We start from the raw sequence: 23970 nt of genomic DNA on the forward strand, positions 1-23970 counted from the left end.
TAGGTACTTCCGGCGTGGCAGGAATTGGCTGGCTCGGCCCGGAAGTCCCGCCTCCTTCCCTACGCCCGCGCTCTGACGCCACTAGGAAGGGACACAAAGCGGTCTATGGCGCTGCAAGGGTACTGAGGCCTCTAGGCCGCCACGGGATGGGATGGTCTGAGCCGGTCCGGAAGGAGGACAGTCACTGACCTCTCCTTTCTCTCTCCTTCCCAGGGTATCAGGCTCCCTTGGTGTCTCACACTGTTTCCGAACTGTTGATTCCCTTTTCAATTGATGACACAGGTGACAATTCCTGACGTTTAAAAAATTGCCACATAGGGCCGGACGCGGTGGCTCAAGCCTGTCATCCCAGCACTTTGGGAGGCCGAGGCGGGTGGATCACGAGGTCGAGAGATCGAGACCATCCTGGTCAACATGGTGAAACCCTGTCTCTACTAAAAATACAAAAATTAGCCGGGCATGGTGGCGCGTGCCTGTAATCTCAGCTGCTCAGGAGGCTGAGGCAGGAGGATTGCCTGAACCCAGGAGGCGGAGGCTGCGGTGAGCCGAGATCGTGCCATTGCACTCCAGCCTGGGTAACAAGAGCGAAACTCCGTCTCAAAAAATAAAAAAATTGCCAGATACCTTAAATTTTTTTGTTGGTTTTAACTGAGAACACAAACTTAAGCCAGACTGCCCAGGACTGAACTTTGGTCTCTCACTTCCTAGCCAAGTGGCCTTAGCTAGTTAACCACCTTCCTGAGCCTGAGTCTTCTCATCTGTAAACTGGGAGTAGTAAGTGTCTGCCTCACAGAGCTGTGATTGAAAGGATAAACAGAACGTGGCACACAGAGCTATTTCTGCTTAGGGCAATGAGTGCGTGACAGTAAAGTGTGTCTTGGGTTACGTCCTAGGAGTCAGAAGCTAAGGGACTCCTTTTTGTGCTTGTACATTTGTCTTAACTGAAAATAACCCAAGAATAAGGAAACACATAGTTTCCTGAAATTACTCAGAAGTCATTTCGAGGATGGAGGACGAAGGGCGAAAACCAGGAAGTGGTGATTCTCTCCTGAAAGGAAGGTAGCAAAGGCCAAAGTCTTATTTAAGTTACTACGATTATTATTCACCACATTTGCCATCTGATTTCAAACTTACAGTGGCGGAAATGGACTAAAACATCATGTTGCCTCAAGTTTAATTGGAAGTCGTGGTAAGTACTTACCAAAATTAGTAACAAGTCTGTTCTTTGAGAGTGGATTTAATTTTCAAAAATAATATTAAATCATCCAGATTAAAACCAGTTGAGTCAGGCTGGGACAAAAGCGGGCAAGGACTAGTGTAAACTAGTCCTTGCCCACTTTTATAGAAATAATTATAATGTATTTCTCAAGAACTAGGTCTGAAAGGCAATTTTAAACAAGTAGTTCTAAATTCCTTGAGTAATGTCAGCACTATTTGGATGCTGTAAAACATTAATGTCCATATGAGTTAAAATGTATTTCTTTAAAAATCAATTGTATTATCTGCCAGTCATTTAAGTTGAATACTGATTTAAATTTTGCCAATGGTAAGAATAGGCATTTATTCATTCAAATGTCTATTTAGATATTGATCGAACATTTTATATGGCAAGCACTGTGATAAGCCCTAGAGTCTATAGAGTTCATCAGAGATTAACTACGAAATAAGTCAGTTTTTCTTTACGGAGTTTACTATCAAATGAAGGATTTTTTTTTTTTTTCCTGTTAAGGTTTTATGCAGGTTATTTCCCTATAATCTTTGAGCCTCATACTCACCTACCCTTTGCTTTGAGATGATGGCTAGGCAGGGAGTCCACAGACTACATTTCCCAGCCTTCTTTGTTAGATGGCTTCCTGTAAGACTCTGCCCACTGGAGGCACAGGAAAGAAATCAAAAGGTGGAACATGGGAAAACTATTGTCCATTTCTTTTATGCTCTGCTACTGGCATCTAGAGCAATGTCTATGTCCCTTACAAAGTCTAGAACCAGTTAGAGCAGCCCCTCTTTTCTTCATCTTAAGAGGGTTACACCCTTAACAATGAGTTTGCTCTTTGCTACGATAATACTACTTCTGCCTTCTGTTCCACCAGCTCCAGGACTGGTAGCCATCCTGCAGTTTAAAATTTCTAATTCAATCTTCTCCCTTTTTGCTCTTTTAGCCTTCAATACCTGCTTAACTATTTCTCCATAGTAAATTGTGTCTGTTTAAAATACTTTGAATGATTTGTTTTCCTGCCTGGAACCGTACTGATGCAGATATGTACTACCATGTAATATTTACAAATCTGTTCAAGTTAGGCAGAGGGTTGTTGCAATTTTTACAAAGAAGGGGATATAAGTTTGAAATCTCTCTCCCATCTAATGAATTTATTATTATTATTATTATTATTATTATTTTGAGACAGAGTTTTGCTCTTGTTGCCCAGGCTGGAGTGCAATGGCATGATCTTGGCTCACTGCAACCTCCACCTCCCAGGCTCAAGGGATTCTCTTGCCTCAACCTTTCAAGTAGCTGGGAATACAGGCATGCGCCACCATGCCTGGCTAATTTTGTGTTTTTAGTAGAGACAGCGTTTCTCCATGTTGGTCAGGCTGGTCTCGAACTCCTGACCTCAGGTGATCCACCTGCCTCAGCCTCCCAAACTACTGGGATTACAGGTGTGAGCCACCACACAAAGCCTCCAACTAATGAATTTTAAAACACCAGACCACATCAGCATACCTATAGAGTATCTTACATGCCCATCAGTAACATCTATTTATTATAGCAACATAAGGGCGACTTGGGAGTGTATGTGGTAGGAAGAGGAGGAAGAAATTTGGAAAGTCCTCACATAAATCATACTTTTTAAAGAAGCAATTTACTTATAGGCACTTATTTTCAGGAAGTAAAGAGAGATCCACATTTTGACTTACGCATCTCTCCCCAAGCTCCTGGAGGATGACTCCTCCAAACCTATGCTCCACAATTCCTGATGCTCCCCAACTTATGATGGGGCTATGTCCCAATAAATACATCCTAAGTCAAAAAATTGTTAAGTAGTCCAGGCACAGTGGCTCCTGCCTGTAATCCCAGCACTTTGGGAGGCCAAGGCAGGTGGAGCAACAGAGGTCAGGAGTTTGAATCCAGCCTGGCCAACATGGTAAAACCCGTCTCTACTAAAAATACAAAAATTATCCGGACTGGTGGTGGGCACCTGTAATCCCAGCTACTTGGGAGGCTGAGGCAAGAGAACTGCTTGAATCTGGGAGGTGGAGGTTGCAGTGAGCTGAAATTGCACCATTGCACTCCAGTCTGGACAATAAGAGTGAAACTCATGTCTCAAAAAAAAAAAAAAAAAAAAAAAAAAATTGTAAGTGGAACTATTGTTAGTTAGAGACTGCTTGTGTAGCTAGTTGCCTATCATACACCTTACTAGAATGCCCTCCACAATTTCTGCTGTGGTGTACATAGCTAGGAGCTACCATATTAGTCAGCATATGTCTGGCTTCAAGAGGATAAGTACCTAAACCACTTAGCATTTTATACAATACTTTGCTGCCTCACTGATACAGTTTGAATGTAAGTCCCTGCCAAATCTCATGTTGAACTGTAATCCCCAATTTGGGGGTGGAGCCTGGCAGTAGGTTTTTGTCTTCTCCAAAAATTCATATTGAAACTTAATCCTAAATGCAACAGTATTGGGAGGTGTGGTCTATAGGAGGTGATTAAATTGTAAAAGGTTCTGCCTTAATGAATGGGATTAAGTGCTCTTATAAAAAAGGTTTGGCAGAGAGAGTTCCTCTTTTGCCCTTCTACTTTCTACCATGTAGAATAGCATTCCTCCCCTCTGGAGGATGCAGCATTCAAGGTGCCATCTTGAAAGCAGAAATTGGACCTTCACCAGACAACAAACCTGTTGGCAACTTGATCCTGGACTTCCCCACCCCCAAAACTGTTAGAAATACATTTCTGTTCTTCATAAATTACCCAGTCTGTGGTACTTTGTTACAATAACACCAATGGACTAAGACAATCTCAAACTTAACATGAATAAAACCTAAATTTATCATCTACTAAAAATAATTTTACTCCTCTAGCATTTTCTATTTCAGAAATTAGGGTCAATATCCACCCATTTTCCTAAACAAGAAGCATCCCACCTCTCCTTCAGCCTCCATATCTACTCTGTGACTGTAGTTTTGCTTCTGGTTGCACCACTGACACTTACCATTCTTCATTTCTATAACCACAACCTGTGGATGACATGTATTCTGATTCATATCCTAATTGTCTTATCTTTTTCCAGTCTATCCAATTTTTTTCTAGAAATTTGTGGAAAATTATAATTTTGTCATTTCAAACTCTGCTCAAAATTTTTACATATTTCCTCATTGTCTAGGGCAGCACTATCCAATAGAATTTTCTGTAATAATAGGAATATTCTACTAACATTTATTTCTATACTAATCAATATGGTAGCCACCCACCATATGTTTCTACTGGACACTTAAAATGTTGCTAGTGTATTGTTATTTGTAAAATAAAGATTACTGAATCTTTAATTAATTAAATGTAATTAGCTGTATTTGGCTAATAGCTACCATATTAGATAGCATATGTCTGGGTTCAAGGGGATAAATGTCTAAACCACTTAGCATTTTATATAATACTTTGCTGCCTCACTAATAGAGTTTAAAAGTATGTCCCCACCAAATCTCATGTTGAATTGTAATGCTGGAGGTAGATCCTGGTGGTAGGTGTTTGGACAGGAGCAGATCCCTCATGAATGGCTTTGGCCATTCCCTTGGTAATAAGAGCTCTCAATCTGAGTTCACTTGATATCTTGTGGTTTAAAAGTCTATGGCACCTCCCTCTGCCCCATTCTCTGTCTCTCCCTCTTGCTCCTGCTCTGGCTACATGACATGTCTGCTCCCTCTTCGCCTTTGCCATGGTTGTAAACTTCCTGAGGCCTCTCCAGAAGCTGAGCAGATGCCAAAACCATGCTTCCTGTATTCTGAAGAACCATAAGCTGGTTAAACCTCTTCTCTTTATATATTAGCCTGTCTCAGGCATTTTCTTATGACAATGCAAGAATGGCCTAAAACAGCCTGCTCTAGTCTCCTTTATGTACCCAATCATAAGCACATTAAAGGTTTGTCGTTTTTCCCAAACATGCCTTGTTTCTTGTTCTTGTTGTAAATACGTAATTAAGAGAAAATTCTTCTAGTACAAAGAGATGGGCTCCAAAGTGATCTAAAAATACGTTTTGTAAGCAGAAAGTGTTTTCAGGAATGGACATAAGATAAAACTAGTGTCAGAATCCAATGACAATTTCTGTTTCCATCCAGTGCCTTGCAAAGAATGAACACTCAGTAGATGCTTATTGATGAAACCGTTGGTTGAGTTTTTGTCCGAAAAACTGTTAGTAGCTATGTTGGGTAGAAGTCAGAGAGAGCACTTAGCATTTTACATCATTCTTGGAGCTTTATTTATAGTCATTAAATGCAGAAGACTCCCCAGTTCATGAATTTATTGTGCTCAGCAGGACAGCTGCTGAGATCTAGTGCACATGTGTGTGTCTAATTAAAGGGCTACATAAGAAACAGATGAAGACTGTTTATCTCATCACTTGTCAAAACATTTTTAAAAGGTACTGCAACTACATTAAAATAATTTTATTTATTTATTTTTTTGAGACAGAATTTCACTCTTGTCACCCAGGCTGGAGTGCAATGGTACGATCTTCGCTCACTGCAACCTCCACCTCCCAGGTCCAGGCCGTTCTTCTACCTCCCAAGTAGCTGGGATTACAAGCACCAGCCACCACACCTGGCTAATTTTTGTATTTTTAGTAGAGATGGGGTTTCACCACATTGGCCAGGCTGATCTTGAACTCCTAACCTCAGGTGATCTGCCCACCTCCCAAAGTGCTGGGATTACAGGCGTGAGCCACCGCACCTGGCCACCTAAAAATAATTTTAAAGGCTTGATTTTCTGGAATGTTAAGTAAAAAGAGATATCTTTCACAGCCTGTATGTCAATATCAAATAGAAACATGGAGAATTCAATGTTTGATTTATTTTGGGAATTTGCACCCAAATTCCCTTTTGGTTTCTTCAAAATGACAAAAACTGTAAGGAAAGTGAGAAATGACAAGGTGAATAGAATAAAATAATACAAAAACTTTACAAATAATATTAGTACATTTAACTACATAAATGAAAAAATAAAGGTTGATTAGTTTAACATGAGTTTGCTCTATTAATTGAGAAAATTCATTTCTGTGATAGAGCACAGAATGAGGTGGATTAATCCCATAGGATGTGTTAAGTTCAGATAATGGGTAAGCCAGTAGCTTGTGAGACATAGGTAGAATTCATAATATACTAAATACAGACACAAAAGAACCTAACAATGTGAAAGATGTGTTAAAACTAGACAGACCAAATTCAATGTATGATGAAAGAAAGGAAGGTGTTATTTATAGATGGAAAGGGATGGAAAGAACTTATCACCTTTATACCAGCCACTTACGGTCCTACTGTGGGACCGCATGTGCTCTACCTAAGAAATGCTTATCATACCTATAGCTGTTTGCAGGCTGATTGACAAGTTATGGCTGTGGTTAGGCATACTTGTCACTGTCTGTCTTTAATAGAGCAAGTGTGTATCATTGGCCCCAAGCACCTTCTGTCTGTTGACCTCACTCAAACCTCAATCTGTTCTAACTATCAGTGAAGAAGGCTGATGCCACAGATGAACAGAGACATAGGATATATGAATACTGCCTAACTCACGATTCACCTGGTGTGGTCTTTCCCACTTGAACCCTATCCTAAGTGTGGAAAGTTACCCCATCTCTTTCCTCTTGCTTCAGGTTATGTGCTTTAAAGTGATTTAATAAACTATGTGATTCAAACATCTTCATTTAATCTTTGAGCCTGGTTTGTGACTTCCAGGATAGCTTGCCTTGTAGTCTACTTGGAGGTCACTGTTGCATCAAAGTAATATCTCATGGCAACTACAAAAAACTTAGAAAAATAAGGACATAGCATTGTGTAGCATAAAGGAAAGTAATTTAAAGAGAGAAAGAAAGGTCACAAATTGTGTCATTGATAGACTTAAAGACAAAAAAAAGTAAAGGACAAACCAAAAGACAAAATGTGGCAAAAATTTGTTTTCTAAATTGATTTATAGAAAAAGAAATGAGACAAGAAAGAAAGGCATGGTTTGGGGCAATGTGTAACTGTCGTTGATACCAATTCTATTTTATTTCTGAGACCAAAATAACAGTTTCAGAGGTAAATACAACAAAGTCCAACAAGTGGACTAATCCCTGAATTTCTTCCTCCTCCTTCTCCTTTGTCTTCCTCCTCCTCCTCTTTCCTTTCCTTTTTCCTTCCTTCCTTCCCTCCCTCCCTCCTCTTTCTTTCTTTCTTCTTTCTCTTTCTTCGCTTTCTCTGCCTGTCTTTTTCTTTCTTTCTTCTTCTTCTTTTTTTTTTTTTTTTTTTTTTTTACAAAAAAGAATCTCTTCCTCTGCTGCCCAGGCTGGAGTGCAGTGGTGTGATCACAGCTCATTGTAATCTCAAACTCCTGGGCTCAAGTAATTGTCCCATCTCAGCTTCCCAAGTAGCTAGGACTACAGGTGCACATCACCACACCCAGCTAATTTTTATTTTATTTTTTGTAGAGACGGTCTCACTATGTGGCCCAGGATGGTCTCAAACTCCCTGGCCTCAAGCAGTCCCCCTGCCTTGGCCTCCCAAAGTGCTGGGATTACAGGTATGAGCCACTGCACCTGGCCTATCCTGAATTTCATTTAATTCATGCTACATAGCATTACAAGTTTGTAAAAAATGTTTACTACATTTTTAAAGAGAGAAAAATAACAGGCTCTAAAAATATCTAAAACTAAGAAAAAAAAAACTAGGAAGGAAATACATATAAAATAGTACTTTCTATAAAAGGTTTTATTATTTATATAAAATTACTGAAACATTCCCTGTAAATGTATTCCTAAGAAAAGTTAATAATGCAACTATCTTAAATCTTTGTGGAATAAAAAATTTATTAAAATGAAATATATTTTTAAAATGAAACTAGGGTAGGCATGGTGGCTGACACCTGTAATCCCAACACTTCGGGAGGCCAAGGCAAGTGGATCACCTGAGGTCAGGAGTTCGAGACCAGTCTGGCCAACATGGTGAAACCCTGTCTCTACTAAAAATACAAAAGTTGGCCAGGGGTAGTGGCATGTACCTGCAATCCCAGCTACTCAGGAGGCTGAGGCAGGAAAATTGCTTGAACCTAGGAGGTGGAGGTTGCAGTGAGCTAAGATCTTGCCACTGCACTCCAACCTGGGAGACAAAGCAAAACTCCTCTCCCCACACCAAAAAGTAATTAACTTCTAATTTATCTCTTTCATAATTTATTTTCTTTAGCAACTCACTGTATCTCTATGCATTACAGAAAACAGCTAGTTAAAAACTTGTCAAGGTAAGTGAAATAGCTGATGTATAAATTGCTTATAGGGTTCTCTGTAATAAGTTACCATACTTATATAAGAAATGAAATTGTTTACCAGGCAAATACTTCTTGGCATTAACTTTGTGGTGTTTAAAGAATATGAAATTCTGTGATGTAGCTTATTCAAACAGTCTGAATACTTTAACAGTTTTTTAATTTGTTTGTTTTTACAACTTAATTCTTTCCCTGAAGTTGAGTATTTTCTCCCTAAGTTAAATTTGAAATGGTAAAAGCAATTAAAAAAAGAAAGTATATTCTATGATGAATCAAAAATAAAGCTTGCATTCAAAGAGATTGAAAATACAGTATGATTAAGTCCTACTTATTTTTATTAATGATATGTTTGGGATTTTAAATATTTATATCATTTTATAACCCAGAACAATAAAAGATCTGGTCTAAGAATTTACAAACTATTATTTGTAAATGGTAAACTTTGTGCCATTATAAAAACATTATTAGAAATTAGAAAAATACCAAGAAAATATTTTTTTACTTTATACCAGATGACCATAAAAATGGATTTAGTTGTATACATTCTTTAAAATGTATGTCACATTATTGTAGCCAATACAAATACTGTAATTTTTACCCCAAAGAATTAGGTTTTGAGTGAATACGAAAGGCAATTTTTGTATATATGCTCAAAAGAAAGATAATAAAAATTATGGCAAACACACTAAATCTGTTTCAGATTATGAATGAGTGCATCCAAAAGTAATCCCTGGAGTTACTGTTCATTGTAGTCTTCCCAGCATTCTCCGCTGGGCATTTATATCAGATAACTCATGAGTGATGCAGAATTAGTGCACTGGTCAGACACTGATTACTTAGAATTCCTTCTGATTTGAATTACATCTAATGTTTTTTTCTCCCATCCATTTATGGGTCAAATGAACAATAAACCAAAACATGTTGATTCTGGTGAAATTTAGCAGAGAAAAACAGCTTCGGCTGGTGGCCACAGAAACTTGAAAAGCTTTACTGAAAGGAAATAAATTGGATATCTTTTCATCCTGGATATGAACCGGATTCCAACTTAAACTTCCAAATGTAATAGTTTTGCTGTTTAACTAAAGTCTGAACCTTGCATATGGCAATACTTATCTCAAGCAAAAGTATAGTTTCACATTGGTAGTACTGTATTCAGGAAAACTGGAAATCATATTATGAAGAAGCAGCTCTACCACATTTGTATCTAAGTCTACATTGATAGCTGCTGGAAACAGATGTTATATTCATACGAGGTGGGGTAAGCTCATAATGTTTGTGTATGCACATGTGTGCACACACACATATATGCTACCGTATAATTTGGAAAAATTTTGTTAAGATATGTAGGAAGAGTATCTTTTTATTCAGAATATTGAACAAACAGGACTCACAGTGTAAAATCAAGAAAAATTAATTATTTTTCTTCTACTACCCTTTATGTGGATTTGGTTCTTCCTCTGTCCCTTAATGTAAACTTATGCAGTCTCTATGCTTTTTGTATTCATTCCTAAATATTAGAAATAGTTATTTGATTACTTAAGCTTTAATCTCAGTTTAATAACCAAATATGAGGTTAAAATTTAACTCTGGCTGTAGAATTAAGGCTTCTCTCTCCTGCCACACTTTCAGGCCAGTTGCAGGCATGATACCAGCAGTCTGGGAGGTAGAGACAAGGGCGCAGTCTTCTGCTTCCCTCTTTCCCCATGGGGATGCGCCAACTTTGATTTCACCAGGTCTACAGTGTTTCCCAGGTTTGGAGTGTTGGGGAGGAGAAGATTTAATGGAAGCAGCTTAAGGGTAATATTCAAACTAAACTAATACTTTCTTCGTGATCCAGCATTGAAATTATCTGGACTTGACAGATATTTCAAATTTGACTCTTATTCTATCAGCATTTTCATGGGTTCCTCTGAGATCCATGTTACCCAACCTGTGGATTCCCATGAGAAGGATTAATGCATCTCTGTTCCTTCTAGACCTTTATTTGCCTGGCTTCTTTCTGCAGGGACTGTTCACCCTTATAGGCCAACCTTTTGAGCATAACCTAACAAGACCCATGCTGGCTTTAAGTGAGTGGTACACATTTGGTTCTTAGGGAAAACCGCATTGTTTGTCCCCAACAAACTTTGGAAGTAATATTTATTTTACTGCTGGAATTAAGGAAAACCAGAAATACCTATTATAAAATGGCTCCTCTAAATGTTCACATTACCCCTTTTTGTCTCTGCCCTCTGAGCAACTAGCCAGCTCTACCTCTCTGGATTTTCCAAATGAAAGGTAAACACATCCATGTCCCTAAGACCTCAATTTCTTCTAGTGGTCTCTTTAAGCTTCCTCTCTTGAATTAGGGTGAAAAGAGACCGCCTTCTACCCCCTCCTCTTGAGGAGAGGGGTGGTATTGTAGCCCAACAACAATAATTTCCAAAATTTTCTCCTCCAGCCTCTAATTCTCAACCAGTTTAGATTTTCAAAGTGGATAATGTAGTTTAAAGCCTTACAGCCAATTATGCTCTACTTGTACAAGTCCTACAACCACGTGGTCTCAATCCTCACTTTGGAATGTTGCATTTACTCACCTAGTGCCCTACCCAAAACTTCCACAACAAATCCTATGGTGCATTTAACTGAAAGATGTTCTTCTGTAGATACATAGACAGGTGGATAGACAGATGATAATGTATTAGAACCATATCAAATGGTTAACTTTTCTTGAAAAGGTAATCTTTTAATTTTGAGATAATTATAGATTCTCATACACTTGTAAGAAATAACACAGAAAGATCCCACGTAGCCTTTAGCCAGTTTCCCCAGTGATAACATCTTGCTAAACTATAGTCCAATATCACAACCAAGATATTAGCATTGATAGATCACTTCCATCACCACAAGAGTCCCTTATGTTGCCCTTTTATAGCCACACTCATTTCCCTCCTGCTCTCACCTTCTCTTTAACCCATGACAACCACTCATCTGTTCACCATTTTATAATTTTGTCATTTTAAGAATACTTTAGAAATGGAATAATATAGTATATAATCTTGAGGGCTTTTTACACTCAGCACGATTCTCTGGAGGTTCATCTAGTTTGTTGCATGCATCAATAGTTCATTCCTTTTTTACTGCTGAGCAGTATTCCATTGTATGGCTGTACAGTAGTTTGCTTAACCATTTGCTCAATGAAGGACATATATTAATAGTTTGTTTCCAGTTTCTGCTATTATAAATAAGGCTACTGTATATTCATTTACAGATTTTTATATTAATGCAAGTCTTCATTTCTTTGGACTAGATGACTGAAGTTCAATTACTGTGTTACATAGTCATTGCATATTTCTTTTTTAAAGAAACTGCCAAACTTTTTCAGAGCATCTGTATTATTTTATAATCTCACCAGCAATGTTATCAATGACCTAGTTTCTCTACATCCTTTCCAGCATTTTCTTTATTTTTTAATTTTACTTTGTTTGTTTGTTTGTTTTGAGACAGGGTCTTTCTGTTGCTCAGGCTGGAGTTCAATAGCATAATCAAGGCTTGCTGAAGCCTGATCTCCCTGGGCTCAAGTGAACTGCCCACCTCAATGCTGGAAGTAGGGTGCGGCACCAACCACCAGCAGCAGGACTATAGGCATCTGCCCCCAGGCCTGGCTGATTTTTTTTTTTTTTTTTTTTCATTTTGCAGAGACGTGGTTTTTACTATGTTGGAGAAGCTAATCTCAAACTCCTGGGATCGAGTCATCCTCCTGCCTCAGCCCCCAGAGTGCTGAGATTACAGGCATGTGTCCAAGGTGACAGAGTCCTACCTCTGGTGTGGCCTATTTTGCCCATTTTAACAGATATAAGTTTATTTAAATTTAGGATTTTTAAGATACCACACTTTCAATGATTAGGAGAGACATAAGATGGAAATAAAGATTTTATTACTTACAGGTTGAGAACACATGACACTCCTGGAGCCCACACACACAGAGGTCAGGGAGTACTGACAGGGAGAGAAAGGGCCCTGTAGGCCATTACCGTTATTGGGTCCAAAGAGTTTCCAAACAGATTTCTAGCAGGGAGTTTAATTGGTGGGCTTAAAGTAAGCAGGCATGAGTTCTAGGGGGTCACACTGTGACTGAGAGGTAGTCACTGTGGCATGTCTGCATAGTCCGTCCCATGTGTGAGGATCAGCAGGGTCTTCAAGCAGCCTGCATCTAGCCACCCCCTAGGGAAGTGGTCACCAGAGAGCAGTTGTATAAGGGAGATGCCTGGATATACCACACTGGGGAACTGGGGGAAGGGAGCCTCAAACTGAAAACTGTGTCCAAGGTGACAGAGTCCTACCTCTGGTGTGAAAAAGCTCAGCTTATATTTAAAGTGGATGCCAAAGCAATATAAAATAGAAATTCATTACCACACTGATAGCTTGTGGTTTTTTGTTTTGTTTTTTGAGACGAAGTCTCACTCTGTCACCCAGCCTGGAGAGCAGTGGCACAATCTCAGCTCATTGCAACCTCTGCCTCCCGGGTACAAGCGATTTTCCTGCCTCTGCCTCCTTACTAGCTGTGATTACAGGTGCCCACCACTATGCCAGCTAATTTTTTGGGTTTTTTTTAGTAGAGACTGGGTTTCACCATGTTTGCCAGGCTGGTCTGGAAGTCCTGATCTCATGATCCACCCACCTCAGCCTCCCAGAATTCTGGTATTACAGGCATGAGCCACCGCACCCAGACTGCTGGTGGTTTTAATTTGCATTTCCCCAATGAATAATGATGATGTTGAGCATAATTTCATGTGTTTATTTGCCATCCGTATTATTGTGTGTGTGAAATATGTCTTCATGTCTTCTGTCCATGTTCTAATTGGATTTTCTTACACTGTTGAGTTTTCAAAATTTTTTTTTTTTTTTTTTGAGACGGAGTTTCGCTCTTGTTACCCAGGCTGGAGTGCAATGGCGCTATCTCGGCTCACCGCAACCTCCGCCTCCTGGGCTCAGGCAATTCTCCTGCCTCAGCCTCCTGAGTAGCTGGGATTACAGGCACGCGCCACCATGCCCAGCTAATTTTTTGTATTTTTAGTAGAGACGGGGCCATGTTTACCAGGATGGTCTCGATCTCTTGACCTCGTGATCCACCCGCCTCGGCCTCCCGAAGTGCTGGGATTATAGGCTTGAGCCACCGCGCCCGGCCCAAAATTTTTTTATATATTTCATTTACTAGTCCTTTGTTGGATATGTGGTTTCAAGTATTTTCTTCCTGTTTGTAGCTTGCCTTTTTGTCCTCTTAACAGAGTCTTTCGAAGATTTAGGGGTTTGTTTGTTTATTTGTTTGTTTTTTGCAACAGAGTCTCACTCTGTCGCCCAAGCTGGAGTGCAGTGGTGCACTCTCGGCTCACTGCAGCCTCTGCTTCCCAGGATCAAGGAATTCTCCTGCCTCACCCTCCCTAGTAGCTGGATTATGGCGCTCACCACCATGCCTGACTAATTTTTGTATTTTTAGTAGAGACAGAGTTTCACTACGTTGGCCAGCTGGTCTCAAACTCCTGGACCCCAGGTGATCTGCCCACCTGGGCCTCCCAAAGTGCTGGGATTACAGGTGAGAGCCACCTTGCCAAGCTTTACAGAATGAGTTTTAATTTTGATGAGTTTAGGTTTTACTTTTTGGATGGTGCATTTATTATGACATAATAGTTAACATTTTATGTGTGGAAATATGTACATTGTGTCTCATTCCCTCTCTCCTGTGTCCAATCCATTGGCAGGTCCTGTCAGCACCATCTCCAAAATATAACCTAAATGTGTGTGCCTGTCTCCATTTTTATTGCTATCACCAAGCTTCAAACCACCATCATCTCTCACTCAGTTGATCTCCCTTCTTATGTCATGTGACCTTGTAACTTAAAATCTCCCAGTGGTTTCCCATTCACACTTAAAATCCAAACTCGTGACAGAGTGAGACTTTGTCTCAAAAAAATAAACTAAAATAAAATAAAATCCAAACTCTACCACAGTCTACAAGAACCTGCCCCATCCGGGCTCACCCTGGTACACTAACCTTCCACCTCCCTCCATCTCACTGTGGTGCACTAAACTATAGCTACATTCCTTTCTGTTTGTTTATATTCTCACCCAACTCAAACACAACAAGCTCCCTCTCACTTCAGGTCCTTGTATATGCAGGTCCCTCCCCAATGTTTGCAGGACTAGCTTCTCTTTCAGGACTCAGTTCAAATGTCAGCTTCCCCAAGAAGCCTTCACTCATCACCATATGTAAAGTAGCTTATCTTTCCCTTATCACTTTGTATTATTACTCCTTTATTTTTATATAGCACTTTATTAGCTGAAGTTATTTGTTTGTTTACTCTGCATATCCTACTCAAATGTAAACTATCAGAGCAGTGGCCTTGTCTGTCATGTTCATCTCTACAATTCAAACTCCCAGCACATGGCAGTCACTCAGTTAATATTTATTAAATGTTGAACACTTCCTTTATTTTTCAAAAGCAAATTTCTTTTTGAGTATTCAGCTACTGGTAGCTTAAACATGTCCTCAAAAGAAACTATTTGTAATCATGCTAATTAATTAGAGGAAAAAAGGTAAGAAAATTTTAGTTTCTGAATAAATTCAACTCATGCTATTAAGTCATGTCCTTTATTCATGTTACCTGAGGTACACAAATATAAAGTAGAGTAAAATATATCTCAAGTATATCTTGATGCTAGCTGCAAGAGAGGATACCATTATTGTGTGGTAACAAACTCCAAAAACTATAAATTTGTATGCTCAGCTTCAGCAGTAATTCTAACTTACCCTAGGCAAGTCTGAACAGGTCTCTACAGCTTAGCTTCTTGTTTTGTTAAAAGGATTTAGTACAAGCTTACCTCACCAAGATGCTATGTAAAACAGTTTCTATTTATTGCAAATACTGCATGATTTTTGTATCTATATTGGTGTGGAACAACACACTCAATACATGATGGCATCAAAAGATTTTGCATCATGAAGGATGCCATATTCTTGGTGATACTAGAAGGATTACAGTGCATATGTCTAATTAATTTTGGGGATTGTGTTGCAGTTAGACCTAAAGATAAATTTGGTATTTAACTAGGCTGAAGAATTGTCTGAAATCATTTTAAATTGTGGTTTTAGAATATGACACTTAAATATCTCAGGATAGCCTTAAAACTTTAGTAGAAAATCAGGGAAATATGCCTTATAAGCTTATAAAGTTATAAAGTTTATGTGTTTTATGTGTCATATAAATAAAGCATTGCAGACACATTCCTTATTTTGAAATGAAAAAACTTTCTGATATTAGCATCCATTTACTTAAGACCCTGTGGAACTCAACAAATAATAGAGCTGGAGAAAGGATTGCTAACTTATCCAAGATACAATTTTGATTCTGAAAGGATACTATCCATCATTCTCAAAGACACTGGGATCGCAATAAATATAGTTTGATAGGATGCATTATGTAGAGTTTTTTCAAAGATTTTATAAAGTCAAAAGAGCCCATTCAACAAAATCATTTAATTCATAAAATTAAAATTTTTGTTTTCAAATATAAAATAAGCTTGTAAAATTCTGAAGTCATCAAAATGAATTAGGCTTCTGACTTGAACTGAGTCATCCAGCCACACTGTATCAGATTCCTCAATTGCGATTCAAAGGAAATGAAATAATTCAGTGATTCCCAAACATCTTGGTCAAGGACACCTTTACCCTCTTAAAAACTGAGGACCTCAAAGAGCTTAATTTATGTTTATGTGGATTATATCAATATTTTTTACCATATTAGAAATTTAAACTATTAAGATGAAAACAGATATTTATTAATTCATTTAAAAATAATTAAATGTTTTATTACATGTTAGCATACACAGTATATTTTGTGAAAAACTATATTTTCCAAAGAGAGCTTTTTTTTTTAAGAAGAGTGACATTGTTTTATCTTTTTTCAAACCTTTTTAATGTCTAGTTTAATAAAAGATGGCTGGATTCATATATCTTTTTCTGCATTCATTCTGCTGTGCATTTATTCATTGATGTTGTTTTGCATTTTGCATTCATTCATGTTGTTTTGGCAAAAGTATATGAAGAAAATTTGGTCTTATACAGAATATATATTTGGAAAGGGATTTATGCCTTTAAAACTTTAATATTCATTTCAGATAATTGTTTGTTGCTATTATGCTTATATCATCAAAGGAAGATGGGCAAAAGGGGTAGTTAATAGCATCTTGGGCTGCCTGCTTTTAGAATCAGAGAAGAGGGCTTACTCAGCTCAGTAATGCTTGTCTAGAGAGTTTCTGGTTTCTTTTTTCTCCTTTTTTTTTATTTTTTTTTTTTGAGGAGGAGTTTCATTCTTGTTGCCCAGGCTGGAGTGTAGTGGCGCAATCTCAGTTCACTGTAACTTCCACCTCCCGGGTTTCAGTGATTTTTCCTGCCTCAGCCTCCCAAGTAGCTGGGATTACAGGCAGGCACCACCACACCTGACTAATTTTGATTTTTAGTAGAGATGGGTTGGTTAGGCTGGTCTCGAACTTCTGACCTCAGGCAATCTGCCCACCTCAGCCTCCCAGAGTGCTGGGATTATAGGCATGAGCCACCACACCTGGCCCCTAGTTTCCCTTTAATACTACTTGGAAATTTCACATGTAGTAATGTCTTAAAGCCTAGTGCTGTGTGAAATCTGAAGCATAGCAATACATTTTTTATATTAAGATTTTTAAAATATCCATATCGAAGAATGACATGTTGGGAATGTCTGGAAGATACTAATAGAAATTATGCCTTCCTTTAGTATACCACTGCTGAGGGGTAAGAGGAGGCAGCAGACAGAACTATGGGGAAAAAACCAACAAGTCAATTAAAATTAATAATTTTAACCCACCCCTCTTAAATGCTGATGAAACAAGCTGACCAAAAAATATAATCAAAATCATATAAAATTATCTGATTAATAAACTAAAATTAATAAATGAAGATACAATATCTTATACTCAACATAGAATACATATTTTTTAAAACACATAGGGAACATCCATAAAAATCACCATGAATGAAGTCATAAAGAAAACCAAATATTTCAAAGAATTCCTGTAATGGAGATTATGTTCTTTCATCAGTACAGTATATAATTTAAGAACAAACATTAAAGCTGGGCACAGTGGCTCACGTCTATAATACCAAGACTTTGGGAGGCCGAGAGGGTGGATCACTTGAGGTCAGGAATTTGAGAGCTGCCTGGCCAACATGGTGAAACCTCATATCTACTAAAAATGCAAACATTAGCATGGTGTGGTAGCGCATGCCTGTAATCCCAGCTGCTAAGGAGGCTGAGACAGGAGAATAACTTGAACCTGGGAGGCAAAGGTTGCAGAGAGCCGACATCGGGCTGTTGCAGTCCAGCCTGGGTGACAAGAGCAAAACTCTGTCTCAAAAAAAAAAAAAAAAAAAAAAAAAAGAATGAACACTAAAAAGGTGGATTTTTAAAATCTCATAACTCTAGGCATTGAAAGTAATTAATAATCCTTGGATTAAAAGGGGGAAATTAAAAAATTCTTTAGACTGAATACATCAAAAACAAGAAAAATTGAGAAAAATAAAGCAAATATAATGCTCAAAGAGCTAGAAAAGGAAACAAAGGAATAAATATGTGGAAACAAGATGGGACAAGATCATACAAGTAAGAAAAAATAAGTAAAATGATAAAGAAAAAATTAGTAGAGATAATTTAACAATCAAAACCCTATTTATCTGAAGAGTTTTAAAATGTACAAGTATCTGACAATTGTGATGGTTAATATTAGGTGTCAACTTGTTTGGATTAAGGAATACTTAGAATACTGATAAAGCATTACCTGTGGTGTGTCTGCCCACAGATGTTTCCAGAGGATACCGGCATGTGAGTCATGCCAGCAAGGAAGATCTTTCTTCACCCCACCTCACAACCCCCGGCCCTCAGAGCTAGAACACTCTTCTTCTGCCTTTGGACAACAGAACTCCAGGCTCTCTAGCTTTTGGATTTCAGGAATTACAGCAGTGGCATTGCCAGGCTGAGAAATACATCATCAGCTTCCGTGCTTCTGAGGCATCCAAACTTAGCTATCTACATCCCAGAGTCTCCCTCTCACAGATGGGTTGTTAGACCTCTCAGCTTCTGTAGTCACAATTCCTCCAATAAATCACCCTCTTATCTGTCATCTATATATCTAGCTACCTATTGATTCTGTATCTCTGGAGAATCCTGGTCAATACCAATAATAAAAGAGACTAAAACATTAAAATTCAACCTCCAAAAGAGAATCACCTCTAGAAATAATAGTAATTCTCTTTATTTTTTGTTACATTTTATTTATATAAATAAATTTATGTATCTATATTTTATTTTATTTTTTAAAGAAATATTGCAAAAATAATGAACTATATGACAATAGTATTGAAAAACTTAAATGAAAACAGAAATAAATTTCCAGGAATAATTTGCCTGAGAAAAAGTAGAAAACTTGAATTGCCTGTTAGCTATGAAAGAAATTTCTAATCACCTGTCAGGCCTCCAGTGTAGGTAATGTTTGTTATGGTCAAAGTTCTTTATTCTAGTTAAGCAAATCCACTCTAGCTATTATAATCTGAAAATGCTTTATTAAGAAATATATGAGGCCCAGCATAGTGGCTCATGCCTATAATTCCAGCACTTTGGGAGGCTTAGGAGGACAGATCATTTGAGCTCAAGAGTTCAAGACCCAGCTAGGCAAAATGGCAAGACCCTGTATATACAAAAAATACACACAAAACAGGCAGGCATGGTGGTGTGCCCCTGCAGTCCCAGCTACTCAGGGGCTGAGGTGGGAGGATGGCTTGAGCCCGTGGGTCAGAGGTAGCAGTGAGCTTTGATCAGTGCCACTGTACTCCTGGGCAACAGAGTGAGACCGAATCTCAAAATAAAATAATAAATAAAATTTAAAAAGAAATGTATATAGATCACAGAAGTACTATAAAGAATTAAATAACAGACTGTCTGAGTTTCCAAGAATTATCTCCAAAACCCAGCAGTACTGGACAACTAAGAGAACTGCAGCCACTATTTTATGATCAGGAATTTGCCACCAGCAGTACTGGTTTTAGTATCACACTACCACTGCCACAATCTATACTATAAAACCAAATGTACTGTACCCTGTTTCCGCATATTTCAATCTTGGATCAAAATCTCCCACAGTGAATATTATTAAGAGAACCCAAATTACATTCAGAATCTTAAATGCTGGAGAATCTGAAACATGTAGATTTTACTTTCAGTCTCTATGTTATGCAGCAGTTGGAACAAGATTGAAAAATTAATCCACAGGATCAGATTGTTTTGAAGATGCATTCTTCAAACCTTTCCCAGTAGAGATAAGTTCAGTTTATGTCAAGTGCTGCAGAAAAAAGAAAGTGAAGGACAGCCGCACAACTCATTTTAAATCTTTAACTCTTAATTCGTTTTAAAAAGTTAATTATAATCTTTAGACAACCACTAGATAAGGACAGTACAAGAAAAGAAAGTTATTAGCTACTTGTTAGCCATAAGTGAGTTATTAGCTCACTTATGAGCAAAAAGGTGGAATTCTAGGCTGGGTGCAGTGGCTCACGCCTGTAATCCCAGCACTTTGGGGGGACAATGTGTGTGGATCACTAGGTCAAAAGATCGAGATCATCCTGGCCAACATGGTGAAACTCCGTCTCTACTAAAAATACAAATATCAGCTGGGCCTGGTGGCTGGCGCTTGTAGTTCCAGCTACTCAGGAGGCTGAGACAGGAGAATCACTTGAACCCAGGAGGCAGAGGTTGCAGTGAGCTGAGATCGTGCCATTGCACTCCAGACTGGTGACAGAGCAAGACTCCATCTAAAAAAAAAAAAAAAAAAAAAGTGAAATTCTAAATAAATATTAGCTTATTTTAACTATGTTTTAATAAAACATGTCAATGCAAATTTTATTCCAGAAATGTAAGGGGATTCATCATCAGAACGGATATAATGTAATTTATCGTATTAGTGAACTAAAGGGGAAATATAACTTCAACTTATACAGAAAGACCATTTGAAAATGTTTAACATCTAATTATGAGATATTTTAAAGTGTTAGAACAACTATGAATAAAAGATAATTTTTTAATTTGACAAAAGCTTTTTTTCTTGAGACAGAGTCTCACTCTGTTGCCCAGGATGGAGCACAGAGGTGTGATCTCAGCTCACTGCAACCTCGTGGGTTCAAGCAATTCTCCTGACTTAGCTTCCTAAGTAACTGGGACTACAGGTGCTCACCACCATGCTCAGCTAATTGTTGTATTTTTAGTAGAGATGGGGTTTCACCATATTGGTCAGGCTAGTCTAAAATTCCTGACCTCAGGTGATCTGTCCACCTTGGCCTCCCAAAGTTCTGGGGTTACAGGCATGACCCACCACTCCCAGCCTTAACAAAAACTTTTAATAAATATCTATTAGCAAGCTGAGGGAAAAAAAATTGTGACGTGATATTTAGGAACAAGAAAGAGTCTTGTTATGATAGCTTCCACTGAATATGGTGAGGTGTTGTCAGTCAACATAATATTTTTTCCTTCCAAAAAAGTAGGAAGTATAAGGATTGGATAGAATGAACAACCTAAACCTTTCCGTTTGCAGATTATTAGATCTTCTACCAGAAGACCCAACTGAATCAACAGACAAATTATTAGAACTAATAGGGGAGTTCAGAAAGGTTGTGTAGATGCAAGGTTGATGATAGGCAACAAAACATAATAATAGTGAACACATATAGCATTTACCTAATTAATATATAAGAAATCTTATAAATACTTTATGTGTATTAATCATTTAAATTCTATATAAAAATAATAGCATTCTTATATATCAGCAGTGACCAACTGGAAATTAGTATAGAAATGCAATTCCATTCACAATAGCAATAAAAACTACAAAGTACATAGGATATAAACTAATGAATGAATCCATCCTTTACAGAGAGCTTTTCAAGCTCTATTAACGGACAAAAAACAAGATCTAGGTAAAAAGAGAAAGGTACCATGTTCATGAATGGGACAAATTAATATTGTAAAAATCATTCTCCCTAAATTGATACATAAATTCAATGCAATTTTAATGAAAATTTCGTCAGGATTTTGTGAAGAACTAGACAATTAATTAGTTAATAAAATGTGCATATAATAGTAATAGACCACAAATAAATAAGGTGAATTTTTAAAAAAGAAGAGCAAAGGGAGGAAACTTGTTGTGTTGGATATATTAAGATATATTATAAAACCATAGCAATAAAAATAATATGATACCAGTATAGGAATGGGCAAAAACTGATGCGACTGAATAGGGAATCAGTAAACAAACCTATGTTATATATGAGAATGTGGAATATAATAGAAATTAGCATCGTAACTCATAGAGGAAAGAGAGATCATTTAAGGTGTGGCTCAAAACATAGGAAAAAATAAACTTAGATTCTTACCACACTCCAAATACAAAAATAAATTTTGAATGGATGAAAAACCTAACTATAAAAGGCAACACTATTAAGTCAGTAAAATACATGAAGCATTCTTTTTGAACTTGGGATGGGAAAGGATTTTTAAACAAGACCTAAAAACAACAAACTTTAAGGGTGGGTGGTGGAAATTGATGGATGTGATCATATTAAAACTGGATATTTCTATACCAAGAAGATAAGATAGACAAACTGGTTGCAGACACATTAGGAGGTGATAACACCATTATAATACAAATCTATTTGTGACATAAGTTTCTCAGTTTATATAGCTGAGTTTTGTACATTTTTGACAATCTAATCTTTCTAGGAGTTGAGATTTCTTACCACTCTGGGAAAAAGTTGTTGGAAAGTTACATATGCCTTTTATAGCCTTCTAATGTTATTTAATTTTTTTCTAATAAATTAGGAAAATGTAGAGAATTATAAATTAGTGGAACTGATTAATTTACTTGGTGAACTTTTCATACTTGATAGTAAATTCTATTTGTCATTAATCCAATTATGTATTTTAATATTTTTTTCTATGTTACAATTTTTCTAAATTTTCTACAATAGAATATACTACTTTTTTTAATATACTACTTCTATAGTGAAAACTCAGGCTGTGTATTATATTTTGCTATATGATATTATATAAAATATATGATCTCAAAAAACTAGAAGGAAATGTGCAAAATATAACAGTGTTTATCTTGGGATGGTGGAACTTCATGTGATTTTATTTCTTTTATTTCCTATGATGAACATGGGGAAAATTTTAAGAATGTCTAAATTTCCTGGAAAAATAAGGAAAAATGACTTTTAAGTTTAACTGTATATTTGTAAATCTTTTGTGTAAATAAATCAGAGTAAATGTCCTGAACTGTTTTATTTCACTTACTGATGTAGGAACACTTACAAGGAAATCAGAAGAAGGTCACACTTGTGGAATCATGGAATCAATACAAAGAAACAAAAAGGACTCTAAAATTCTTTTCTGCTTTATTTGGTAGATGTTGGAGTTGATTACTTGATATCTTTCAATGATTATTTTTCTGAAAACTTACAGATTTTACATCTGAAAGTAGATAAATAAACATGGTCAAACACCAAAGGCACTGCTTCTTTCACTGCTTCAGAAATTACTTTGTTTAAAAGTAATTTATCAAATACATAAGAAGTCATATTTTCAATATGACATTTCAAAAGTTTTACTCAAGTATTTTAGTTAGCTATTTTTCTTGTTGTAAGACACATACTTCTTCAGTTTTGATCCTACAATTTCAATGCCAATTTAACTCTGAAGAAATATTAAATACAAATATAATCACAGTGTAAAAACTTGCATACTACTTGGTTTTCCAACCATAAAGTATTTTCAGAGCAAATTCCAAAAACGAGGTAATTCCTCAACTTTCTGATATGGTTTGGCCCTGTGTCCCCATCCAAATCTGACCTTGAATTATAATCCCCACGTCAAGGGCAGAATCAGGTGGAGGTAACTGAATCATGCGGTTGGTTCCCCATGCTGTTCTCGTAATAATGAGTGAGTCTCACAAGATATGATGGTTTTATAAGTGTCTGGCATTTCCCCTGCTTGCATTTCTCCTTGCTGCTGCCTTATGAAGAAGGTGCCTTGCTTCCCCTTGGACTTTTGCCATGATTGTAAATTTCCTGAGGCCTCCCCAGCCATACTGAACTGTGAGTCAATTCAACCTTTTTCCTTTATAAATTATCCAGTCTCCGGTATATTTTTATTAGCAGTGTGAGAATAGACTAATACAATAGCTTAGTTAACATTTCTAGTTTTTCCTATTTTTATCTTTACTAAACTTACTGTCCAATTTATAATCAGTATTCTAAATTCATCTAACTTGCATTTATTTATTTATTTAGAGATGAAGTCTTGCTCTGTAGCCCAGGCTGGAGTGCAGTTGTGTGATCTCAGCTCATTGTAACCTCC

The 23970-nt window shown here is 37.3% G+C and overlaps 1 long non-coding RNA gene across 3 annotated transcripts; it reads left to right on the forward strand.

The window, feature by feature from the left end:
- Nucleotides 1-5: 5 nt before the first annotated feature.
- LOC141584083 (uncharacterized) lies at nucleotides 6-23122 on the forward strand. 3 transcript variants are annotated; one of them, XR_012517038.1, is made up of 4 exons: nucleotides 6-119; nucleotides 214-1189; nucleotides 13980-14075; nucleotides 18371-23122. It is a non-coding gene; the product is annotated as an uncharacterized LOC141584083 (long non-coding RNA). The 3 variants fall into 3 exon arrangements; XR_012517036.1 differs by having other exon boundaries at nucleotides 95-1189; XR_012517037.1 differs by having other exon boundaries at nucleotides 95-1189; nucleotides 22917-23122.
- Nucleotides 23123-23970: the final 848 nt, after the last annotated feature.

Source organism: Saimiri boliviensis, chromosome 3 (genome assembly GCF_048565385.1).
Source record: "Saimiri boliviensis isolate mSaiBol1 chromosome 3, mSaiBol1.pri, whole genome shotgun sequence".
Taxonomy (NCBI): Eukaryota; Metazoa; Chordata; class Mammalia; order Primates; family Cebidae; genus Saimiri; species Saimiri boliviensis.